The 23,784-nt window shown below is 34.4% G+C and overlaps 1 protein-coding gene across 1 annotated transcript in view; it reads left to right on the forward strand.

The window, feature by feature from the left end:
- Nucleotides 1-23,784, forward strand: part of TENM4 (teneurin transmembrane protein 4) — a 1,593,907-nt gene that overhangs the window by 483,526 nt on the left and 1,086,597 nt on the right. Inside the window, exon 4 of the mRNA XM_048933792.1 lies at nt 14,664-14,718. The gene's annotated coding sequence lies outside the window, so the exon portion shown is untranslated. The remainder of the gene's footprint in view (nt 1-14,663; nt 14,719-23,784) is intronic.

The following is a 23,784-nucleotide window of genomic DNA, read 5'->3' on the forward strand; positions in this document are numbered from 1 at the left end:
AGTTTAGGCCTTTACAGTGAAAAGATGAGGCATTCATTGAGACATGGCAGCATGTAGATAATATCCAGCACGCTTCACCACTTCCAGCAGTATAAATTACAAACTTGCTCAATGATTTCATTCCACATAATGCAGAATATAAAAAATTTGAAGAAATTGTCAATCTATATGTGGAAGGAAAAAACAGTGAGTAATGTATATCCATTTCCTGTGTGTATTAGTTTTGACTGTCTCTGAATGAATCACAAAATGATCCGTAAAACAGTGGTAATCTATGTGGGATTCCAATAATATTGTCACCATTTTCAGTAGCCATGTCTTTGAGCCATGCTGTACACTCCAGCAGAAAAAGAGCATAATACTTTTGATTGAGATTATCATGTAATGTAAATCCACAGCATTCTCCATCTAGCTGCATAAACCTTTGCAGCATAATTATATTGCTGTAGCATTTGGAAACTGCATTTATAAATCTGTTCCCCTTGCACTGGGAATTGTACACATCTGTAAGAAAAAGTAGTTCCTAGAGAATTCTTTTAATGGCATGTGGAAAAGATGTGTAGCTACAGCAAACCAGAAATGGGAAGAAAATTTAACAGTAAAATTATTATAAGTTAGTGTAATAATCTGCTGTTAGTGCACCACAAGTCCCCAGTCAATGTCCAGCAATTGCTGAATGAGAATTTATCATTGGTGACTGGAAAATCCATGTTGAATCAGAAACTCTTTTCCCAAATGTCATTTGAATGTATTTGTAGTGTGTATATATATATATTTGATTCTTCCTCTGCTACATCTATCTTCATGCATGCTGATCTCTTTGAAAAGCATTATTCTAAATTCATGTGTATTGTTGTTAACACAATAAGGTATGTCATTGCATACAGTGCAATGAAGACTTAGCTTTTGCAGATAGGGAATGGTTGTTTGTTCAGAATTGCCTGAAGACATCTACCTTTGGAAGACCACAACAATGAGCAAGGAGAAGAACTGCCAAGATATTTTTAATGTTGTATGGGCACAAACCAAGATATAAGATGTCCCAAGTAATAAGATTGCTCATTACATTTCTTACCTACTCAGAAAATCATCTGTTCATATTATATTTCCATTATTTCAGAATGTGAAAAAGTCTGTGCAGAGGGACAGAAAGGTTTTCAAAATATCTTTTAAGAATTAGCCAAGCCCAGAGATGGTTTAAGATAAAAATTATTATTTCATTTGTATCAACCAATGGAAAATAATAATAATAAAATAAGATGGAAAAAAAAAATCAAAGTCTCACAAGATAAAGAATTTGAGAAGAATTCTTATGTGTCTGCCCTATGAGGAGAATGGATCATACGTGAGAGCTGTGAGTCATTTTGTGCATCATCCAAAGGTATCAGATTCAGTGACTAAAGATGCAGTATTAAAACTGTAACAGTGAAAACACTGAAAAAATCAAAGTTCAGGCAGGGATTCGTTTTGGGTGTATGAACCTAGTGTGCAAAGGATATTGAGATCTAGAGGGTAGTGAGTGATACTCAATACTAAAGTGCTTTTTTAAATATATATGTACACTAAAGTAATTCAAGCTTTCTTAATCTGACTTTATTTTATTGTACTAGAGCTCAATTTACTGCAAAGCCTGCAACTGAGAAAATCAAAGTTGAAAGAGAAAAGACGAATACAGTCAAATGCAATGCTATATTTAAACAGAAGGAAAATTCTTTAATATTCTGTTCCATTCTCCTCCTTAACCCCTTGTGACCTTATATAACATTTTTAACTCATTGTAGTTCACTGATAAGACTCCATCCTCAATATTCCCTCTGAATTAATTTGATGCTTAATGAATTAACTTCAGTGAAATTACTCAGAGAGGTAAAAATAGGCTTATACATCACAAAGTCTGAAGGTTGAAATATGGTTATGAAAATACTTTCACATTTAGTTCACAGACATAGAAAAGTTGCATTTATGGTCTATCAAAGGAAAACATGTTTGTATGCCAATGAAATACTTAGATATCACCTATTGTGCTCACAGAGCAGAGAGTGATTGTGAAGAGTGAGAGTGAGAGTGAAAACTATAAATTGTCCCAAGGATGTCATCTTAGATTTCAGGAATTAATTCAGTGAGAAATTTCCTTTTTCTTAAATTTAACCTGAGATCTTACTAACAAAGACACATGGAACCACAACAGATAGTATATAAGAAACTTGTCATGTGGGAAGCAAAAGGCCATGATATTTTGCCACTTGTTTGCCTTTTTCTCTCTCATCAGTCAGTGTTGCCTGACACTAGATTGACAGCACATGACTTTTAGGTAACTTCTCTCTTGAGCATGGCTAAAAACATCACTTTCAGCAGCAGAAGTAAGAGATGCTGTCTACAAAATCCAAATTCAGTTCATAATGCAATTGAGGAAGGATTTTTTAAATTATTATTACTATTCAAAATACATATCTATTCTTAAATTTCTAAGCAGATCACTTTTTGAGAGAAAAGATGTTTGTTGTTTGTTTGTTTTCGTATAGATGTCAGAACATCAAAAAATCAAAAGATCTCTTGAATGAATTTATTAATTCTTCTAAAGTCATATTTCATGGAAGATGCCTCGAATTTAAACAATGAATATTATACAATGAATGAATTATTATACAATGAATGAATTCTATACAATGAATAAATGGTACAGATTCTATAGATGAAAAAATATTTCTAAGGAAATCAGTGTAAAATGACAACTAACTCCATTCTCTAGACATCTTGTTCAACAGCTTAAGTCAATTGTACACTACTACGTCATTTGATGTATAGTAAGATTATAGCTCCTTGTCTGCACAATACTACAAGATAATTAAGTCCAGCAAGAAGTATTATAACATATGAAAAAGAGCAGGTTACTAAATTGAGATCAATTTCTATACTTAGGATGAGTAATATTCACTGCTAGTACTCTATATTTTGATGTGAAAAGAATTACATTTTCCAGAATTCTAAAAACAAATCAAAATGTCATTGGAAGGCAGGTTATGGTTTTAAACATCTGAGAAGCAGATTTTTCTCCTACAAAAATTCCATTGGGAGATTTTGACAACCCTTAGATAGGCAAATGTCTTAATGAGTTTCTATAATAAAAAATATGAGTTTTTGTCGATGTTGTTTGTTTTATTTTTACTTTTATTTTTACAATTCATACATCTTAAGCATCTTTTAGAGATTATCCAAGAAGAAAAATGCAAGCATTATATTCAATCTCGTAATTGTTGATTATATCCAGCAATCATGATTCTGTCTTATTTACAAATGGAATAGAAATCTATGCTTAATTACTGATTATGCATTGTGGATTCCATCTTATATATAGCTACGCTTTCAGAGGAATTTTTACAGACATAAACTTGAACCAAAAAATGCCATAAAATAATGCATAGAATATGGGTGTACTGGAGAAGGAGAAACATTGTTCTGAGATATTTTTGCAAGTAGGTATTGATATTTCTGTAAAAAATTATGATAGAAATCCTGGGAGCAACTGTAAGATATTTAAATAGACCAAAAATGTAATGATTATTTTTTTAAATATATTCAGAGTTATAGAATGATTTAGCTGGAAATAACCCCTAGAGATGGTAAAGTTCTGCCTCTCAGAAAAAAAAAAAAAAAAAAAAAAAGCAAGAATAACCTTGAGCATAAGTCAGGTTTCTCAGAACTTCTTTTGGACAAGTTCTGAGTATCTCTGTTGGGTATGGAAACTGTACTTTCACTCCAAGAGAGATTCTATAGCCGTTCATCTTGCAGATGAAAATGACAACAAGATATTCTTTCAAAATTACAGAATTAGAGAAAAAAATTATGTTGGGAAGGATTTTCTGGAAAGCTTCTAGTCCAAAAGTCCAATGCCTGCTCAAAGAAAGTATAATTAGATCAGATTCTAAGAACTGTATCCACTCAAGTCCTGAGCATACTTAAAGATGAAGATAGCGTATTTTCTCTGGACAGCTAGTAATTTGGTCTCACAAGATCGTAAGACATTAACGTTGTTACATTGTTTTTAGTGATATTTTTCATGACTTTTCATGACTTTAGTGATATTTTTCATGACTTGGCTCAAACGTGGACTGCATACAGAATAGAATGCTTTGGAGGGGAGGACACAGTGCAGAGCTAGCTCTCTCACCCACCACACACACTCAGTTGAATCAGAACCAATGAGCATTACATGTCATGTGCACTTAATTTGTGAAGAAACTGTGACAGTTTTCAAATATTACAATTTAAAAATATGTTATATGCAAAAATATGTTGCTCAATTTCGTGCATTTCAAGGAATGTTTCATAAAGAGAATATAGTTGAACTAAAAAAAAAAAGGTCTGTTTTCTCATTATATATATATATTTTAAGTTAAGTTAACAAACTCTATTATAAAATCTAGTTATGTGATAGCAAATCTGTGAACAAGTCAAAACCATTTACTGATGGTGAGTTTGTTAAGCAATGTATGGAAAGCATGGAAGGTATAATTTGTCATTATAAAAAAAGCAGATTTTTTTCTTAACTTTTCTCACCATACTAGCCAGGTGAATTGAAGAAATAGGAAAACCTATTGAAAAAAATACTTCTTATTTCAATTTTTTTTTTTTTTTTTTTTTTTTTTTTTTTTTTTTTTTGTGGTAGATGAAAGCATAGATGCTATAGATACAGCTCAATGTGCCATTTTCATCAGAGAAATTGATAAATGTCACTGAAGAAATGGCTTCTCTGCTGCCATTAAAAGACATAACTATATCTCTTGATTTGTATCAAGGAATAAAAATACATTAAAGAAATTTTCTTTAACCTATCGGCATATCTGGTAAAGTTACTTATGTTATAGTATGGCTGGTAAAAAAGAAAGACTTCTAAAACTAATAGAAGATTACACAATTGCCACTAGCAAGTCACTTTTGATGAAATTTCACTTCTTCATCCATTGAGATGTGCAAAATCGTTAAAAACGAATTATGTTGAGCAAATTGTCATCCAAACTGTAAATTTCAGTGAGAGATTGTATCAGCCAGTTCCTTAAGAGAATGAATGCTGATTATGAAGACACCATTTACTTTTCTGAAATAAGGTGGTTAAGTGTGGGTAAATTGCTACAATGATATTGTGATTTATAGAATCATAGAAACATACAATTCTTAGAGGTCCTTAGGGACCTTTAAAAATCTTCTAGTCCAACTCCCCTACAATGCTAGTTCAGGTTGCCTAGGGTCCAGCCTGGCCTTGAAAGTCTCCAGGGATGGGGCATCCACCACATCACCCTCGGATCTTTTTGTGTCCCTCTTCTAGACATGCTCAAGCAGTTCTCTCCTGTACTGAGGACTCCACATCTGAACACAGTACTCCAAGTGAGGTCTCACCAGCACAGAGTAGAGGGGCAGGATCTCCTCCCTCACTCTTCTTTCAATGCAGCCCAGCATACAATTGGGTTTCTGGGCTGCAAGAGCACAGTGCTGGCTCATGCCCAGCTTCCCATCCACCAATGTCTCCAGGTCATTTTTGGCAGGTCTGTGCTCAATCCTTTCATCCTCCAGCTTGTAGCGGTAGTGGATGTTGCCTTGACCCAAGTGCAAGACTTTGCACTTGGATTTGTTGAATCTCATGAATCTCACCTGGGCCCATTGCTTAAACCTGTCTAGGTACTTCTGGATGGCATTCTGTCCCTCTGGAATATGACTGCACCCCATAGATTGGTGTTGTCAGTGTGAAATGCAATGTAGTCATCTACACACTCAAAATGAAAATCTGAAGAAGCCAGAGAATGGCAGAACTTTAGGATGAAAATTGACTAGCAAATTAAATATTCTTGGTGATTTTGACCACTTATTTAAATTAGTTAAACATGCATCTTCAAATGGAAAATCTACTTAACTGTGCTATGTTTCAAACCATTACAATCATTTGAGTGTCTTCTAAACAAGAAAGAAAACCCTGACACAGTGAATGATTCAACTGAACAAGAGTTTCTCCTTCAGTCTTAAGGCTGAGCATTTTAATCTACCAAAGTGAGATGGATACTTGGTTTAAATTTCAGCTTCTGGCATTTAATTTCATTAGTTTCTATTAATGAGTAGTCTATTTTATAATGCTGAAAATAAAATTTAAAAGACAAGAGATCTCTAGTTTAATTAAATGAAAACCTTGATATTATTATTTTAAAGGTGTAATAAACATTAGTGGAAATATTTAGTATTTACATATACATTTTTGAGGTTTCTACCTAACCACGTGCAGGCACAGTAGTTCATAAAGTATCCAGAGAGCAAAACTGAAGCCCTTGGAATCAGAAAAGGTACATTAAAGATAATCACGTAGTTATCATTATGTCACTAAGTGTAATTGATAGTGGTATTCAAAATTAATGGACTTTGTAGTTCAGTAGATTAATGCACACTGTACAAATCTCCCTGCCTGGAATTTCATCAGGAATCCAGAGGCAGATTTAATATGAATGATGAAGGAAGTCTTTTTAGTCTGTACTGACAGCTGGAAACTTTTTTGTGTTTTTTCTTTCTTTCTTTTTTTTAGTAGCCTGACATTATTCATAAATAAAATTTATCAGCTCTCAGATTTGCCCAGAATTCAGCACTGTGTCCTAGGAAAATGTAAATACATGGTGGTTACAGTTTTGATGGTCTTCTTATTAGTTCTCAGCAAATGAGTTCATTCATGTGTTCTGTGAAATGTGATTCAAAATTGTTAGAGGCTGCAGTTTTAAAGGGAATGTTCTTAAAATGCTGATTACCTTGTTTATTTCTGTGCTATAGTTACTTACCCCTTTCCTTAAAAAAGATTAATGAAGTCTGGATTTATACAAGTCAAATTATGTTTTAAGAAAATCATGCAAATATTCATCCATATCTTTAATAGCTTTGTCATTTTCTATTTAAACGGTTTTAAGATAAAAATCAGAACACAGCATAAGATTTCAATTACTACTATGGAAATCAATGCAATTGTCACAGAAGAAAAAAAATCATGTCTTATTTTTCCTCCAGCATTATTTTATAATTTTATCATAAATTTATTTTTAAAATTTAAACACTTCCAAAAATAAGTTATTCTGAACTTTAATTTTTTTTAGGTAAAACAAAGAACATTTTATTCCAAATTATGTGGAATGTATATCTATTTTTAGTAGTCTCATTACACAACATAATGATGCCCTTGTATAGAGAGGTGATAGTCTTCTTCGTTACTGTCAAAACTGGTATCCATTTTAGCTTCCCACTCCTGCCCTGGAAATGGCCTTTTCTTCAGTACCCCGGAGCAAAGCCAGCTACACATTTTCTCTGTCAGTTAGGATTTTCCTTAGAGAGGGAGGATTCCCAGTAGTCTTACTAGCTCAGCATTAGAGTAACAGATCAGTGCAAAGGAGCTATACTAGGAGCCAAATATTTAAATCAAAATAGCCTGAGTTTTATTATAATACACCAAATTCAAATCTACTTGCAAATTGTTTTCCCAACTTTTTTTTTTTTTTAATTTTATTTCTTTATTTTAAATGAATTAGATAGAGTTTAATTATCCACATTATTACTGATTGAGGGTTTTAGGATATTGTCTCAGAATGATGCTATGGTCACAATGGTCTGTGTACACGTTGCAAAGGAGTAAATTACTGTTATGCAGTTCCTAATTACTTTTCTGTCAATAAAACTGAAATTTTCAAGAATATTTGCATGTAGACTCTTCTGGAACTGAATTTCTGCATTCACTATCAACTCATATGTTCTTTGTTGTATATTGAAATCAAAGTGTCATACACCAATTACAATTGGAAAGTTCTTCTGAGATTATCTCATTCAACTTCGTGTAAGTCTTTTCAGCTTCTCAGACCATTTTTCCAATGTTTTATCACTGTCATAATGACAGTGATATAAGTACTTGGGTACTCTGATACCCAAGTAAAATTTCCCTTTTCACTGTGGACCTCAAAGTTTGGCATCAGATGCTGATTGCCTTGACAGCTTCTGTTTAACTGTCGCCAGTTTATACACTGCTATATCATTCTAAGGAACACAAAACTAACAATAGGACTCCTGTAGTCTCATGGAAGCTGAGCTATGGACAATCATGATTTCCCTCAGTCAACTGGTTGGTAAAACAACCCCATTATTTGCTTATGTCAGCAAAGGCATGTTGTGAACTTTTCTGCAGATCTAATTCCCAGACAGCTGGTCCTCACACTGCTTTTCCATGGAGTTCTTTTATCCCCAAGACTTTGCACGGCTCAGGTAGTTCCTCCATTGTTTTGTTCCTATTCTCCAAATTCTGCAGTTAGCCACATAGATCTTGGAGGCTGAGAGAAGATATTAATAAAGAATGAGCTAGGAAAGTAGAAAGTCACAATTGTCTGCTTTTCATCACTGCCACCAACATCAATTCAGCTTGAAAAAGAGCATTTTGCTTGGACAACCTTTTGCTGCTTATGTACTTGCAGAAATGCTCCTTGTTGCCTTGCACCTCTCACAGTAGACTGAACACAAGCTGAGATGTGGCTGTGCAAACACTATCAGTGTCCATTCATCAGATGTCTCCATAGTCTTTTTACACAGCCCATCTCTTCTTCTATCTTCTGTGTACCTCCTTTGAGCCAAGTCTCGATTTCCTTGTTTATCAATCTTCATTTCTGCTAAATCTACTCAACTCCCTGTACAATGGGATAAACAATCCTTGCACTTTCAGGAGATTGTTCTTGAAGATCATCAGTCAGGTTTTCTAGACCCTTTGTGCTTCAAAGCAGACACCTATGGGATCCCAGCTAACAAATTTCCTTGAGTCCCGAGGGCAACAACTTTATTCCGCTACTCACATTGTTCACTTCTCTCAGGATTTCATAAGCTACGATTTCAAGATCATTGGAGTCAGCTATCACATTACTAAATACACATCAGTATTACATTTGTGAATAACAGATGCGGATCCCACTTATTTTGCATGCTACCTACAGTCCTTTTTACTAAAAGATACCCCATGCAGCCCACCAGCATCTGTATCAAAATAATCTGGAAAATTATTGGATTGCTTGTGCCCTTCTGTGTGAACCTCCTAGCAAATACTCTCTGAACCAGTGATCAGGAGTCTTCAAGAAAATTTCATCTATGGTCTCTTTCTGATGAAGGCAGTCTAGCAGATTCTTGACATAATATACTTTTTTCTCATGATCACTTCAGTCTGATCCTGATCCTTGACATCCTCTACAGAATTTTTGCCTCTTCCTTTGGAGGATTTAATATGTGCTATTCATTCATACGCTGTCCATCCTTCCACGTTCCTCGTGTAAATCTGTCTATCACTTAAGTTAATAAATTTCTGTTCTACAAATGATGCCATCAGTCATATCATAGTTCCGATATACTACCAACTCCAGAATAGTTTCTTCAAAAGTTAAATTCTTTTAGTTATATGAATCACTTTTGTTGATACTAAAGCAGTCATACGGTCACTTCCTGTTTCAAAAAGTTTGTTATAATCCTAGTGCCTGGGTTACTGTGGCGTATGAAGGAGCCATATGTTGTTACGATCTGGGAAATGGATGAAGACCATCAGATCATATCACACAATTAGCATACAAGCTGGTCATATAACAGTGAAAAGATCTAATATTTAGTGGAGATTTAGACTGGATATAGAGAAGAAGTTTTTTACAGTAAAGTGAGGCACCGGAAGAATTTGCCCGGAGAGATACTGAATGCCTTGCCCTGGAAGACACTCAAGGTCAGGCTGGATCAGGCTGGATGTGGATCTGAGGATCTGATCGGGCTGTAGGTGACCCTGTTCATCACAGGGAAGTTGGACTAGATAGCCTTTAAAGGTCCTTTCAAACACTGATGATTCTATGATTCTGTAATTCTATCAGTACTTCAAGCCATATAGTTTATCTTCAATACTGCTGATAACAGTGAAATCTGTGCAGAAGAAACTGCAATTATTCAGCTACCTTATATTTGTATGCTGTGGTTGGTACCTTTTCTAATGTTACTGTCTGTGATATATGGATCTATCACAACATGTGCTACTGTGCTCTAAATTTTAGCGTGCTAAAAAAAAAAAAAAAAAAAAAAAAAGCAAAAATAAAAATGCAGTCATTAAAATTCTCATGGGCTTGGCTATTAATATTTCAGTTTAGGTAAGCAGGAACTTTGCCTAATTTATTATTTCTCATTATGTCTTGCATGTAGAAGTTGAATTCTCCTCTGTTTGGGAAATTCCCCATCTGCTTGGAAAATGATATTTTTTCTCTGCAGATTAATCTAGCAGAAAGGACATAGTTGGGTAATATTTTAGAAAAATTATTTCGCTTGTCACAAACCATATTGTCATGATTTTGACCCACTTTGAAATTAGTTAACATTTGCTTCCTTTCTTACTTTTAATACATGATTTGTTTGGATTTTCACTACAGTTGCTTTTTGTTTCTGCAGTGGGGATGTGTTTTATAGTCACTCTTAGGAGCAATGGAAACACAACATTTGTCAAGGTGTCATAGTGAACAATGAAGCCTCATTATATGCCACTTGGAGAACTGAATGAAAAGTGATGCTACATCTAGGCAACTTTATGCCTAAATCATGGAAGGTGAAAGACAGGAAACAAGTTTTCATTGCTTTGATAGTATTCTGGTTTGATTTGTTCTCTAAGAGCTCTTGCATAAGTCAATCTTGACATTCTCCTTGATTTCTGTTGGAGTTCCTGGGAATTTCACCAATGATTTCACTAGGAATAGAAATAAACCCCAAGTGAATGAAATTACCCATGTGTAAGAGTTCGCAAGATGAGATCCTCCAGGGCAAAGGCTGTCAATTTTCTTTGCAATGCACAGCACTGCAGACGTTATTCCTACTAGACTAAAAAAAAAAAAAGAGCTTCAACGTGGCATGCCATACTACTTTTTTACTGTTATCCCCTCAAAATGTTATTTAAGTAGGAAAAACAGTAAGTACAAACAGTTCAGATTGGTTAAAGAACTATGAGTTGGAAGTCACTATTTCGAATTCAATAAAATTGCGGATACTGAATGCTTGCACTGTATTTTTGGACACATGGCTATCTCTGTTCCTCTTTTTACTTTTCACATTTTTTAACTACCTGGGTATACGGCTTTTCCTTACAAATGAGAATCTTTGATACTATATTAATGAAATATCTCTACTCAGTAAACTCAAAAATTATTTTATCCATGTAATTGATTATAACCTAAGTATTCAGATTCCACAGAATAACATCTCTTTTCTCAAAGTTTAAACTTGCACACTTTACATTAAGATGACTTTTTTAATAGCAAAAAAGCTTGGCAGAATGAAATATTTTACATTTATAAAAAAAAAAAAAACAGCCAATATAGTTTATTTGTCCTTAAACTGAGAGTATCTTCAACATAGATTATAAAATCAGAAGTATCATCAGTGTATCAGTGTTCACTAGGATTACCTGCGATCTTATAACAAGTTCATCTTTCTCTAGAACAGAAGTTACTCCTGTGGATGTGGGTCACCTCAGAATCAAGGCTTCTAGCAGTATGATTTGTCTCAGTCTAGAAATTTCATTAGAAAATGTTTATGCAATAAAAGACATTAAAAAAGCAAGCAAACAAACAACAACAACAACAATAAATGAGATAAGCTGAGGATGACAATATAGAAACATAAGCATAAGCTTTACCGTGTTGACATACAGCCACCCTGTCATTCACTGTCAAAATTATAGGGTGTAGCAGCATATCACATCTTTTCCTGTCAAAATGTTCCCTCTGACAAAGGTCAGTGCCTTCGTGACATAAATCCGTTATCCTATTATTGTCAGAATTATTATGAGAAGAAAGGAGTAGAATCAAATGCTTGGAACACAGAGAATCAATGCAGCTTAATTCAGGAAAGGGCCACATTTCCCATTTCCCATGTCCCTTTATCAGGCTGCCAGGCATCAGCATGAGTGTTCATTCTTACAATCTGTTTGTGTTCAAAAGAGAAATAGCTTTTTACTGGCCTGGAAAATGACTATCCTATTACTACCAAAGTGCATTCATGGGATCAAGTGCCTTTTGAATAGTTAAGTACGTTGTGCTCTTGAAATAGAGCAGGCTGTCTATTTAAGGTTTCAGATGAAACTTTAAAAAACTATGTCCAATCTGCTGGAAAATTAAAAATACAGTAAACTCAGTGCTAAAATCAAGCATATTTATGAGCTACTCAAATATACAACCACTTAAAATAGTTTGTTATTCAGTGGAATTAATGGGGTTTTTCTTCTTCACAAGAGCCAACATCTCCAGAAAGTCATATGCATTTGTAATAGATGGAAAATAAAGTAAAATAGTAGTATTTGGCATAAATTATGTCAAATTGCTTACAGCAGTGTTTTGTTTCACATGCATTTGATAAGATCCCAAACTATTATAAAAACCATGATTGCGACTTTCTTTCAGTAATACCAAGGTGAAATGGGACTATGTACAAGTGAAGTCACTAAACACACCAGTATAAAGCTGAAGTAAATACTAGGACAATTAGGCAAACTGGACATTAACCTGAGTTAATTAAAACATGCATAGATGTGTCAGTCAGTGACAATGATAGGAATCAGCATTTCTGGGTAGGACTGGCCTCTTTTTTGCCATCATCAGGAAGACAGAGCTAAAGTCAAAAGACCACAGTATACAATGAAAAAATTGGACAGAACATTATGAGCATACTTACTGCTTCCCAAATTGGATACCTAGGTTAAACACATGACATGTGCATCCTGAATTTACTTTGCCATTGTCATCACAGTGCTGTAGTCAAGTTGGCAAAAATCTTATGAAAATGAGGGTGAGTAAGAGGAGAGTAAGAATTTACAATCTTGTGTAACTTGTAAACTCTACACTTGAGTTTTAAGCATCTGATTGTTTAATCTCAGAGTATGGAATTGCAGCACTGGAGAAGTACATTGCACTATTTTTCATCTCTATTAACTCTGTGATCTACACTAAATTACTTTTTCTTTTTCAGTTGAAAATCAAACAAAAGCTTTGCAAATTTCATATATAAAACACCTGCTGATCCCTTGTTATGAGTGAATGGACCTCTGGGATTTACAATTCTAATAACAGGAATTTAAAAGAGGAGCAAATATAAAAGGCGTATTGTTTGCTTGTTTGTCTGACAGCCTCGTATCTTTGCTTAGGAACTGTAAATGGAAAAATACAGAAACATGAAGACAAAACAAAAAATGCAAACACTCTTAAATAAAATATCAGAAACATGGCCAATCCTTCATTTACTTCCTAAAAAAACATGGATTTAGACCTTCTGTTTTACCTAAAACTATTTTCTATTTTAAGGACCTCATCCATTCCTTCTCTTGTCTCATCCTGTAGCTAGTACAACTGGAGAAACATTCCTGATAAAAGTCAAATAACTCCAAAGCTTTCAGAAATAGCCTAATAGTTATACATTTCCTTCCTTAATATATTTGGTGGTTTCCAGTTGTAGCTTTAATGTCCTCTTGTTCAATTTAAATACTGCTTCTCCATGGTATCATTGACAGATGTCACTGTCTTCATTTTGTTTTATCACATTTGCACTCTGTGATTGGGAAGAAGGAATTGGAAGCTTACAAAAGCAGAAACCTAATATCATCAGAGAAATTTTTTCATTTGGGTCTTTTGGTCTGTAAGAAGGTTCTGTGGGGAATTATCTGAAGTATGCAAAATCTTCAGTGCAAGTCTGGTGGAACACTGGAACAGGTTGCCCAGTGAGGTTGTGAATCCCCCCTCCCTGGAAGCATTCAAGGCCAGGCTGGATAGGGCTGTGAGCAACCTGGTCTAGAGGATGTCCCTGCCTATAGCAGGGGGGTTGGAACTCAGTGATCTTAAAGGTCCCTTCCAACCCTAATCCTTTTATGATTCTGTGATTCTATGAAGTTAATGGTAAATGAGGTATAAAGGTGGAGGCAGAAATTTGAATTTGAAACAAGATCTCTAGCAGGTAAATTTGAGGAAAAAGATGTAGGTTGAAGTTCAAATATGGTTGACAGTTAAGTTTACAGAAAAAATAACCTAAAGCTTCTTAAAATGAGTGATGTGTGTTAGGTACTTTTTCTAACTGCACTGACTGGGTTGGGAAATAGGGAATGCCAAAAATTTCATCTTTTCATTATTTAAGAGCCTAAAATTTTTAGTTTCATTATTCTTATATCTTCAATAAAGGCAAAAAGAAAATAATGATGACCCTTGGAATTGATGATGTGGAGCTAAAAATAAACATCTAAAAATTCAGAGAGAAGATTCCGCTCCTGTTTTGAAATATATTATCCGATTACTCATATCATGAAAGATAAGATTATAGAGTATTTCAATCATTTATTGAATTATATTCATTTATTTATTAATTTCCTCTATCATTTATGATGCAGTACATAAGTATCAATCCTGGGATCAGAAAATTAATATTAGCAACAAACATGTCTATACTTTCACCTATATTCAATGCTAGCAAAAAATAGATTGTATGTCTTCAAGAATTGCTAATATACAAAGTTTGCATCACCCTGAATATCTTTATATATTTCACAATTTTGATTCTCATTACAGCTTTTATTCTACATATGCATTGATTCTATTATTATTTTTTTTTCTGTTTCTTAGGAAGTTTGCTAGATTTTCACAGGATTTGCTCAGGCATCCCACTGCTGTTAATAAGGTAAGAGTATTAGATGTGGACTAAGTATATTTTTTAAGAAATTCCTGTCACCAGTGAGTGTAAAGTCAATTAAGGATTTATGTTTTAGGGTTGGTGCTTGAGACTTTACTGTGTGAGAGAAGCTGATTTTGTCAGAGCAAAAAAGTACTGTAACATGAAAGGAATGAATAGAGCAATTAATTTTATGCTTTGAGTGCAGAGTGTAAATTGTTGACCTGGTCTTGGAAGTCATAGTAATCATTAGGTTCATCGTGGCTCCTAAAGAAGGCTTAGGGTATTTTTACTCTACACACTCACTAAGTGTGGTAGAGGGAAGGACAAGGCTCCATCCCTATTGTCTTGACCAGGACTGGAGGTGTCCATCACAGTCAGGCCATGTACATACAAAAGAGATACTCAGCTCGTTATTTTAATGGTAAAGATTGAAAGTGAAGTGTTGTTATTTCATTTCTTTTTTTTCTTCTTCCCATTAAAAAAATTCATTTTTCTCTAATAACCTTGACATATTTTTTTGTTTTAATCTTGAGTGGCCAAATCCTTTGAACTGTGCAGAAATTTGTTTGTTGTCGACTTTAGAAATCATCACTCTGATGAAGTTCTAGTTTTGCCATCTCAGTGTGGGAAAGTTTTTCTAAGAATTTGGTAACCAGGCACCAGGTCTGATATGTGCTGTACTGGGCAATCCACTTGTATTCAATTTCTTGTTTGTTTTTTTTTTCTCAGAGATACCACTGCTGTAACACTCGTGTCAGCTAATTTGCAAGTTATATGAATTCATTTGTGTGATATATTCATTGGTGTCTTGATTAAAGATGACATACTGCTATTCATGAAAATAAATAAACTATAGTATTTTTCAACATTGTTCGCTGAAGTGCAGAGGGCAAAGTTCCAATCTGAATGTATGTTTGCAATTAGCAGCAAGTGGTTCAGTCTCAAGGGGTATTACAGTTTATTTCCATTGAAGAAATGGCTGGTTTAAGTAAGCTACATTTTATCAGAGAATACTGTGAAATAATATTTAGCAGAGAAGTAAGGCACACTTCCATTCCCTACATGCAATTCTTCATCGATGTAGCAAGGAGGGCACTATTATAATTTACTTTCACATTTGTAGAGAAATTATCTCAGATTCTTGAAACAGAATAGAGCCAATGAGTGCATTTTACTCAGGCAGAAGATACTGCACAACTTCACACCACAGAAAACTGTCACTGACATTCCCAGGAAATCAGAAAGAGGTGTCAAGCAAATTCCTGTTTCAATTCAAAAGGAATCAGACACAGATCTAACGACTGGCTTAAAGATGAAGACAGAGTTCTAAAATACACTTTTTTTAACTTCACCTTTTTCTTTTTTTCATTTTTTTTAAAGTTTTTAAAAGTCTTAGAATCTAGAAATTTACATTACATGGGACTCATGAAACTTCTTTTTTAAAAAAATTGCAGAGATGTGAGTGGTACACCAAAATTAAGAATATTTAATGGACAGATTTAAACCTAATGTCATATGCCTTTATAGGACTTGTATTGATTTATTACATGTCCCTTATCCCTGTTTAGCCAAGCCTCAAAGATGTTATTGAAATCTAACTCCTTCACTCTGAAATAATACACATTTGATGAGATATCATTTAAGGGGAGGGCTGTTTTCTATATTCCACATTTTGTCATATTTGTTGTCTTTTTTTTTTTTTTCATGATTTATGCTAGATATATCTCATATTTTCACTGCCTTTTACTTTGGATAAAAATGCTCCGCTCCTTGCTTGTGTTTGTTTCTCCATCACTTACCCGATGGAAGAGCCATTGAGAGAAATGTGTAATATCTCTGACATTTAAAAATTTTAGTAGAAAAAACATGTGCTATAGCAATCTTGAGAACATATGCAGAGGAGTTTGTATGGGGTATGCAGTGCTAAGAATGAAATCTTAGCTGCAAGATTTTGTGGAACAGACTTCTAAGAGTAGCATATTGTACAAGTATGATTTTCATTATGCCATTTCTAACATAAGCCCCCAAAACACGATGGGATATTGTGTAGAGATTTTATGGCTGTTTATCTTACATGTCCAGTCTTTGCCACCTCAGCCCATCCTGTTTACAGTGGACTAATGGCTGCTCTGACATATGTTGCTAACATTAAGTCTATAAGGAGCTTGCACTTGCAGAACTGAGCTCCGCTATGTTGCTCACACGTCCTACACAAAATGCCTCCCATAAGAATGGGACAGAATGAGCATTATCTAGAGTTTTCTTCAGTACTACGTAGTCTAAACCCAGCTGCTTTATACTTTCTGATTGGAACAAAAGAAAGAATTGAAATCTGGCCCAAGAGTGTTTAATATTACATGAATTCAAGTCATGCAAAGAAGCTCACAGAATCCCTTTGTGAACAAACGCCATGAGACTACAACCAACTATGTAATCACAGCCACCCCACAATGCCATACATATGTAAAGGGTCTCCAGGCTCACAAAAGGTGTCTGATGCCCTGTGCTGTGATATTGTCTTCTCTTTATTAATCTCTGCAGGTTGGTTTTGACACAATATGCCCTGTACCCTGAGGTCTTACTGGTCAGGAAAGAGTTGGCCTTGCAAAACTCACTCAAGACATCTCAGATTTCCCAAGCAGAGGGCAAATCACTGAAATAACTTTGAGGTTCCAGAGAGGAAGGTGATAACGCTTCTTTGAAGGATCTGATTGTTTGTTAATACAGCCTAGCTGGGGAAAAACGTCAAGTCAGGGCATTCACAAAGAATGGGAAAGATCCATCTGCTGAATCCCCCAGGTTGCATTTAACTTTCTTTCTGGTCTGACTGCAGATATTTCAGAAGTCAGGTTTAATAACACATCTCAGTTAAGGTCTAAGCCACACTTCAGTGCTGCCCAGTTCATGAACTGAGTACTTAGCTTTTTGTTAAATATCCCTTTCAGATAATTTACTTTATTGAAAAGCTTCCTTTCCTCAGTATGTTCATTCTGTGCAAATAGAAATCTGTCGTCACCTGTTCTGTGCTTGTTTGCATGCTGATAGCTGTTCTCTTCTCATAAATCCCATTAACTAATGAGTAGTCAGCAGGGACTATGAGTCCTCAGGCTCATTAAAGAAATGGACACTAAAATGATATGAAAGCAGCTGCCTCCTTTCTGTCATTTCCTTCTGACGGCTACTGCTTTCCTCATCAGTGCTAAATTATAACACTGCTTTGATTAGTAGTCCAGTTACTTGCTGCAGCTGCATTTGGAAATGGAAATCTTAACTACACAGTCATGTTTAATTGATATTCTCATCAAACTGTTAACATTGTATAAGAAAAAAAAAAAAAAAAAAAAAAAAAAAAAAAGAGGCACGTGTACTTTTATTAAATCCTTCTGGCATTTTTTGACATTGTAGGCAGATTGAAAAGCCATGTTATTTCTCAAAGCTTTCTAATAAGACACTGATTATGAGCTGAGCTTATTTGGGAACCAGAGGTAAAATCTGTGTAGAATCTCGGATCAGCATTTCAGTGCCTAAACATTGCTTTCTGTGAAGAAGCATTTCTTTCTTTCTTTCTTTCTTTGTTTAAAACAAGGAGACAAAGTCTTTAGAATTTCATCAATATATTTCTAATCAAATAGTGTTCCAAACTTATGTTGGACAGAGCATCTGTATCGTGGCTGGGTTAAAAGTGCATGACTAAGAAGGTGTTCTAACACATACAACATGGGAAAGTTGCTTATGTTTAAGTGGGGCCAGACCTCCTATATTCCCATTTATATTTAATCCATGCAAGAAGTGGAGTACTAACTTATTCCTTTTTTTCAAGCCTAATTCTTAGACTGGAACACATTAGGACAAGACCCTGTACTGAGGTTTCAGAGGCTAGCTGATCTGCTACAGTAATCTTTTAAACACAGGGCACAGTGAAGGTTTGAGACAATGTTAACAACAGCATTCAACAAGCAGATTTAGCAGAAAAATTGATTACTAAAGTGGAGCAGCCATACTTTGAAAAAGTAGTTGGAACTTTCCCTTCTATTCTTCACTTGAATTGCTCTCTTTATTATTTAGTAGTTAGCTTTATATCATGATAAATATTATCACTTTAAGTATCACTTTCAAGTGCTTAACTTCTTTTTTTTTCTTCGTTGATATCCTGTACTTGTCATTATATTATTTTGCATTAATTGAACAATGTCTCCCTTTGAACTGTCTTGTGGGAGCAAAGAAACTAGCTACCTCACTCAGTATATCATATTCATCATAGTTTTCTGTCAATCTGTAGGAGATTCACATCTTTTACTAGGATTGCTTAGAACTGTCATGTCTCTGTTCTCAAAAAATAGAAAAGACAACTCTCTGTACAGTTTGTAACTGGACTCCAAGCTTGGACACCTGAGCTGTATTAAATTAAATAAAATGAATTTAGGCTTAACAGGGTGATTCATGGGTATGCTGTAAAGTCCATAGTGCAAATTCATAGTGCTAATTATCCTTTAAACTCAATGTAAGTTATTAATTATTTCAATATGTAGCCTTACTTTTATATAATTTTAATGGAAATATTTATTGACACTTCATTTGCTGAACAGAAGTCACTTGAAAGCCAATCTCTAATTCATGGATCCAGTGATGCAGACAAGATGATTTATCACTCCTTTCATTTACACATCTTAGTTCTCCTATGGCAGTAGAGCTTTTTCTTCTCAGAAGTTAAATATAAATGTATTAAATATATGTGAAAAGTTTTACATCTTATTAAACCTTTAAAATATTTCTTAGTGCCTCTATTTATTTTTGTTGCACTGATCCATAATGTTTAAGTCATTAAATGATTTATGCCACTAACATTAATTATAATACAATTTTTATTAATTAAAATTAAGTTGGCATAATATTTGATGTTGCTGTTAATTTATTAAATCTTTTACAGTAAAAGACAAAATATTATCCTGCTAGTATAATACTTAATGCTGTTGTTCCATACCAACTGCCATGAAATACAATAATCAGATGAAATGAAGTGCATACATTACAAGGGGGTTCAGACTATTTATGTGTTAGTAATGAACTCAAGACAAGAGAGAAGGGCAAATTATTTAAGTTCTGTGTCCATGGAACATGAGAAAGATCTTGTGTAAAGGAAAAGGAAGACTTCTGACAACACATTTAATATATGTAAGAATTTATTACATGAGCACACATGCAGATGAATCACTTTTATGTGCCAGTGCTGTGAAAAAGACTAGTTATTTTCTAACAAAGGAATGTATAGTAGTAGATTATCTTAATTAACCTGATCTGAGTTGTTATTCACATATGTATACAGTATGTAGGTCTATAACCGATGTGTTTTGATTGAAGTAACTCATAGATCCCTAGTGGAAGACCTGAGATAAAAACACTTCTTTATCTGAGACTCGTTGCCCGAAGAGTCTTGCTGCTGTGATTATTGACGTTGGTCGACAGTGTGGTGAGCTGCAGCTATTTTCACTCAGTCAGGAAGCCAAGACTTTCCCAAGGCAAATAAATAACTTTATTTTCTGAACAAACTTGGTGTTCGTGTTGCATTAGAGAGTAGGATAAAGAACACATCTGTAATGCATATCTAACAATATTTGGAGGGGAAAACCAGACAGAACATAGCTTTAGGTTCAGCAGACTTCAAGAAGTCTTCAATAGAAAATCACGAGCATCACTGATCTCTGCCTAGGTAATCATACCCTAGAAACTCCTAATTTTCTGACTTTCTCTTTTGTTGTTGCTCTTGCAACAAAAAGCCCCATAGCGGAGAACATTCATTATTTTTCCTGTACCACTGATTTATTTGTATATCTCCATGTTTATTTTTGTATCCTTTCTTTGACAACAATACCTGGCATGTTTGAGACAAACATATATTTGTGGCCAATATAAATGCATATATTTGTGGCAAGATACAGCCAGTGCTTTCAATATCAATTATATAAATTTTCTTCAGCTTTTTTTTAGAAACCCAGACAAATATGCCCACAATTTTCATATTCATTTTGACTAATTGTTCAGCAATTTAAATGAAGGAAAAATACATGAGAAGGCTATTTTGAATGACATGTATCTAGATCATTATCTGCAGGATGGAGCAGTATGACCATTTATTAGGACCAGATTGTTCTACAGGTGTGTAATTTCCAACTACCAAAACAAAGTAATGCATTCATATTTATATGCAAGCCTTGTTCATATCTTCACTGAAGGAAATATATTATTGTTTATATAAAGTTCTTCTAGAAATTCATACAAATAGTTTAAAAGTGATGACAATAATCAAAGCTGCTGTATAACAAAATGGGCAATATCTGAAACAATAACTGTTAGGCATATTTTTCATCTTATTCAAAGGCTCTTGCAGCTAACAGGTATAATTATTGATTTCATTTGTTTTTGATCTTTAATTATGAAGATCTTTTTCAAAACATAATACTCATGCAAGCAGAACACGAGTTCAACATTCTTTCAGAATTATACTGGGTAAGTAAGAAAATGAAATGTCGCTTATAATAACTTTAATGAGTGCATAGCAGCCAACACAGTGGTAGAATGTTTAGTCATGAAGGTCTATAGGAAGGTGAGACATTGAATAACAGCAAAATTATCACTGAGTAGAGAAAAGAGGGTACAATTTTTGTTTTTAAGTCTTTTCCTTATTTAGTCTGCTTATTTCAGACAAATCAGAAATAAATTTTCCCACTGTGGTGCAAAAGACCTTTTTACTTAGATTATAAAAAAAGGGTTTTCCTGGTCCATAAAAGCAAAAATTCAAGTAAAATCATTGTCAAATCTGACAAAAACATATTTTTCAGCTCAGAAAAAGGAAATTTTAGTGTTTATAATTGGAACTGTTTTGATAAATGAAGAAGAAAGGATCTGCAATTATTTAAGGAAATATTTATGTCTTCATGTTATCTGCACAATTTGTCAAAAATAAAATAAGCAGACATGCATTACATACTTGATAAGGATGCAGCTTCATCATCAAGGAAAATAGACATCAGAGGGACTGGAAGTTTCCCAAGCCAAGAATTTGAGTAAATATGAACAGAAGGATTTTAGGGTTATTTGGGGTTAGCACAGCAACATACGTAAGATGGATTTTAATGTCAATCTGTTCTTCTTGTGGTTTTTGTTTGCTTGTTTGTTTGTTTGTTAATTTTGATGAGGCTTGAATGCAATGCATAGCTGCTTTCAAGTTAACCAGATTTAACAACTGTGACAATATATTTAAATGGAAACATAAATTTTAATTGACAGTTCCCCATGACAAGCAGTTTCCTACAATCACCAGTGGTAGGACCTGATGATCAGGTAGTCTCTGGGTCCTTCATTCTTTACGGACTATTAACTAAAAGTGCAACAGTACTTTAAGAAAATACCCCCTGAAAAAAAAAATAATAATAATAAAAAACCAAACAAACAAATCGGATGATAATTTACCTCTGTCAAATTTCTTGTTAAAAATACTTTCATTGAAAAAAAAAAAAAAAAAAAAAGGTATTGTACTGAAAAGCCTTCTGACAAAAAACAGTAAGTGGAAAGACAGGAATCGTTCACAATGGCCTGAAAAATATAAAACATAATTAAAATAATATTCAACTTACATTTTTCATGTACCAGACAAGTTGCTGATATTGTGATGGTTTTCATTGTCTCTTTCCACCCAGTCTACCCAGATTTTAAAAAAGAAAACTCCAATATGATTAGTTATGAACAGAATTTATGATATTTTCAGACTTTAGGGGAAAAAAAAGTAGGGTTCATTGCATTTCAGACAAGGTATATTTAGCAAATACAACTTCCCCTCAAGCTTTGTACTTCACATAATTATATTCCACATACAGTAATTGAAACTTGCAAATACGTCAAACTGTGTGTTTTCACAAATCAGCAGTAATCAACCCAAATTATTTGAATTCACTATTTGACATAATTGCTATAAATATGACAGATAAAAAAATATTTCTAGGGTGTATTACTTTGTAACTATATCAAATGGCTACCTAGGGAGATAACTGCATTGTGTTCCTATAGATATCTGCAGGATAACAACATTCACTGCAAAATCCTTGTTTTTCCATAAGCTATGTAGATTTACTTGAAGATTTACCGCAGTCTGGGACTGTATGATGTGCACCACTCTGATTCAGAAATTGCCATAAAATCAAGCAACTAGAAACTGCTGTCCAGAAGCTCAGCAGCTGTCAGCAGGAATAGCTTCACTGAAGTCAGAAAAATTACACTGATTTTTACCAACAGAGGATTAAAATTGAACTTCCAGGGAGAATACCCATGCTGGTTGTCCTACATTGATGCAATAGATTTGTTGCCTTGACAAAGACTGCACTAACACTAGCCCAGAGATTGTACATTTCATGTGTGACAGAAATGGCTCTCCAGGGGTTCATGAAAGCCAAATGCTGATTGCTGTTTCCAGCCCTTCTGAACCTCTGAGATGGCATTTGTCCCTGAGAAAAGAAAGATTTCTCTGACATGTTTGCTTTTAGAAGTGCTGTGTACATTGGAAGGGAAGAGGGCAGGGGGTGGAATGGGTCTGAATGTTCTAAACTGTGATTGAATGTAAGGTCATGAGGTTCATCTATCCCGACCAAATGGTTAGCTTGCAAAAAGACACAGAGGATATTAATTGATAATGCACATCACTGACTGGCTTTATTTATTCTTTATAAGTAGAGTCACTGAAGGAAAAGGACTCTTGAGAAAACATTTGTATGTGTGGTGTGCAGAAATATGGCCACTGTTAGTCTGTTAGTCCCTGGAGATACTATGAATTAATGAAAGGGCCGAAAGCCGTACGGATAAATTTTTCATCCATTTAATAATATTTGTGTGGAGTCAAAGCAAACAAACAATAACAAAACCAACCAACAACAAACATACTGAAACGAATCAAACAAAAACATGCTGACACTTCTCCCTTTATATTACAGATGTTAAGGATGCTTGTAACCACCAAGCACGTACATTACTGAAGCAGAAAGCCAGTAAGAACAAGTTGCTTAAAAGGTTTTCTATCCTTTCCTT

Source organism: Lagopus muta, chromosome 1, assembly GCF_023343835.1.
Source record: "Lagopus muta isolate bLagMut1 chromosome 1, bLagMut1 primary, whole genome shotgun sequence".
Taxonomy (NCBI): domain Eukaryota; kingdom Metazoa; phylum Chordata; class Aves; order Galliformes; family Phasianidae; genus Lagopus; species Lagopus muta.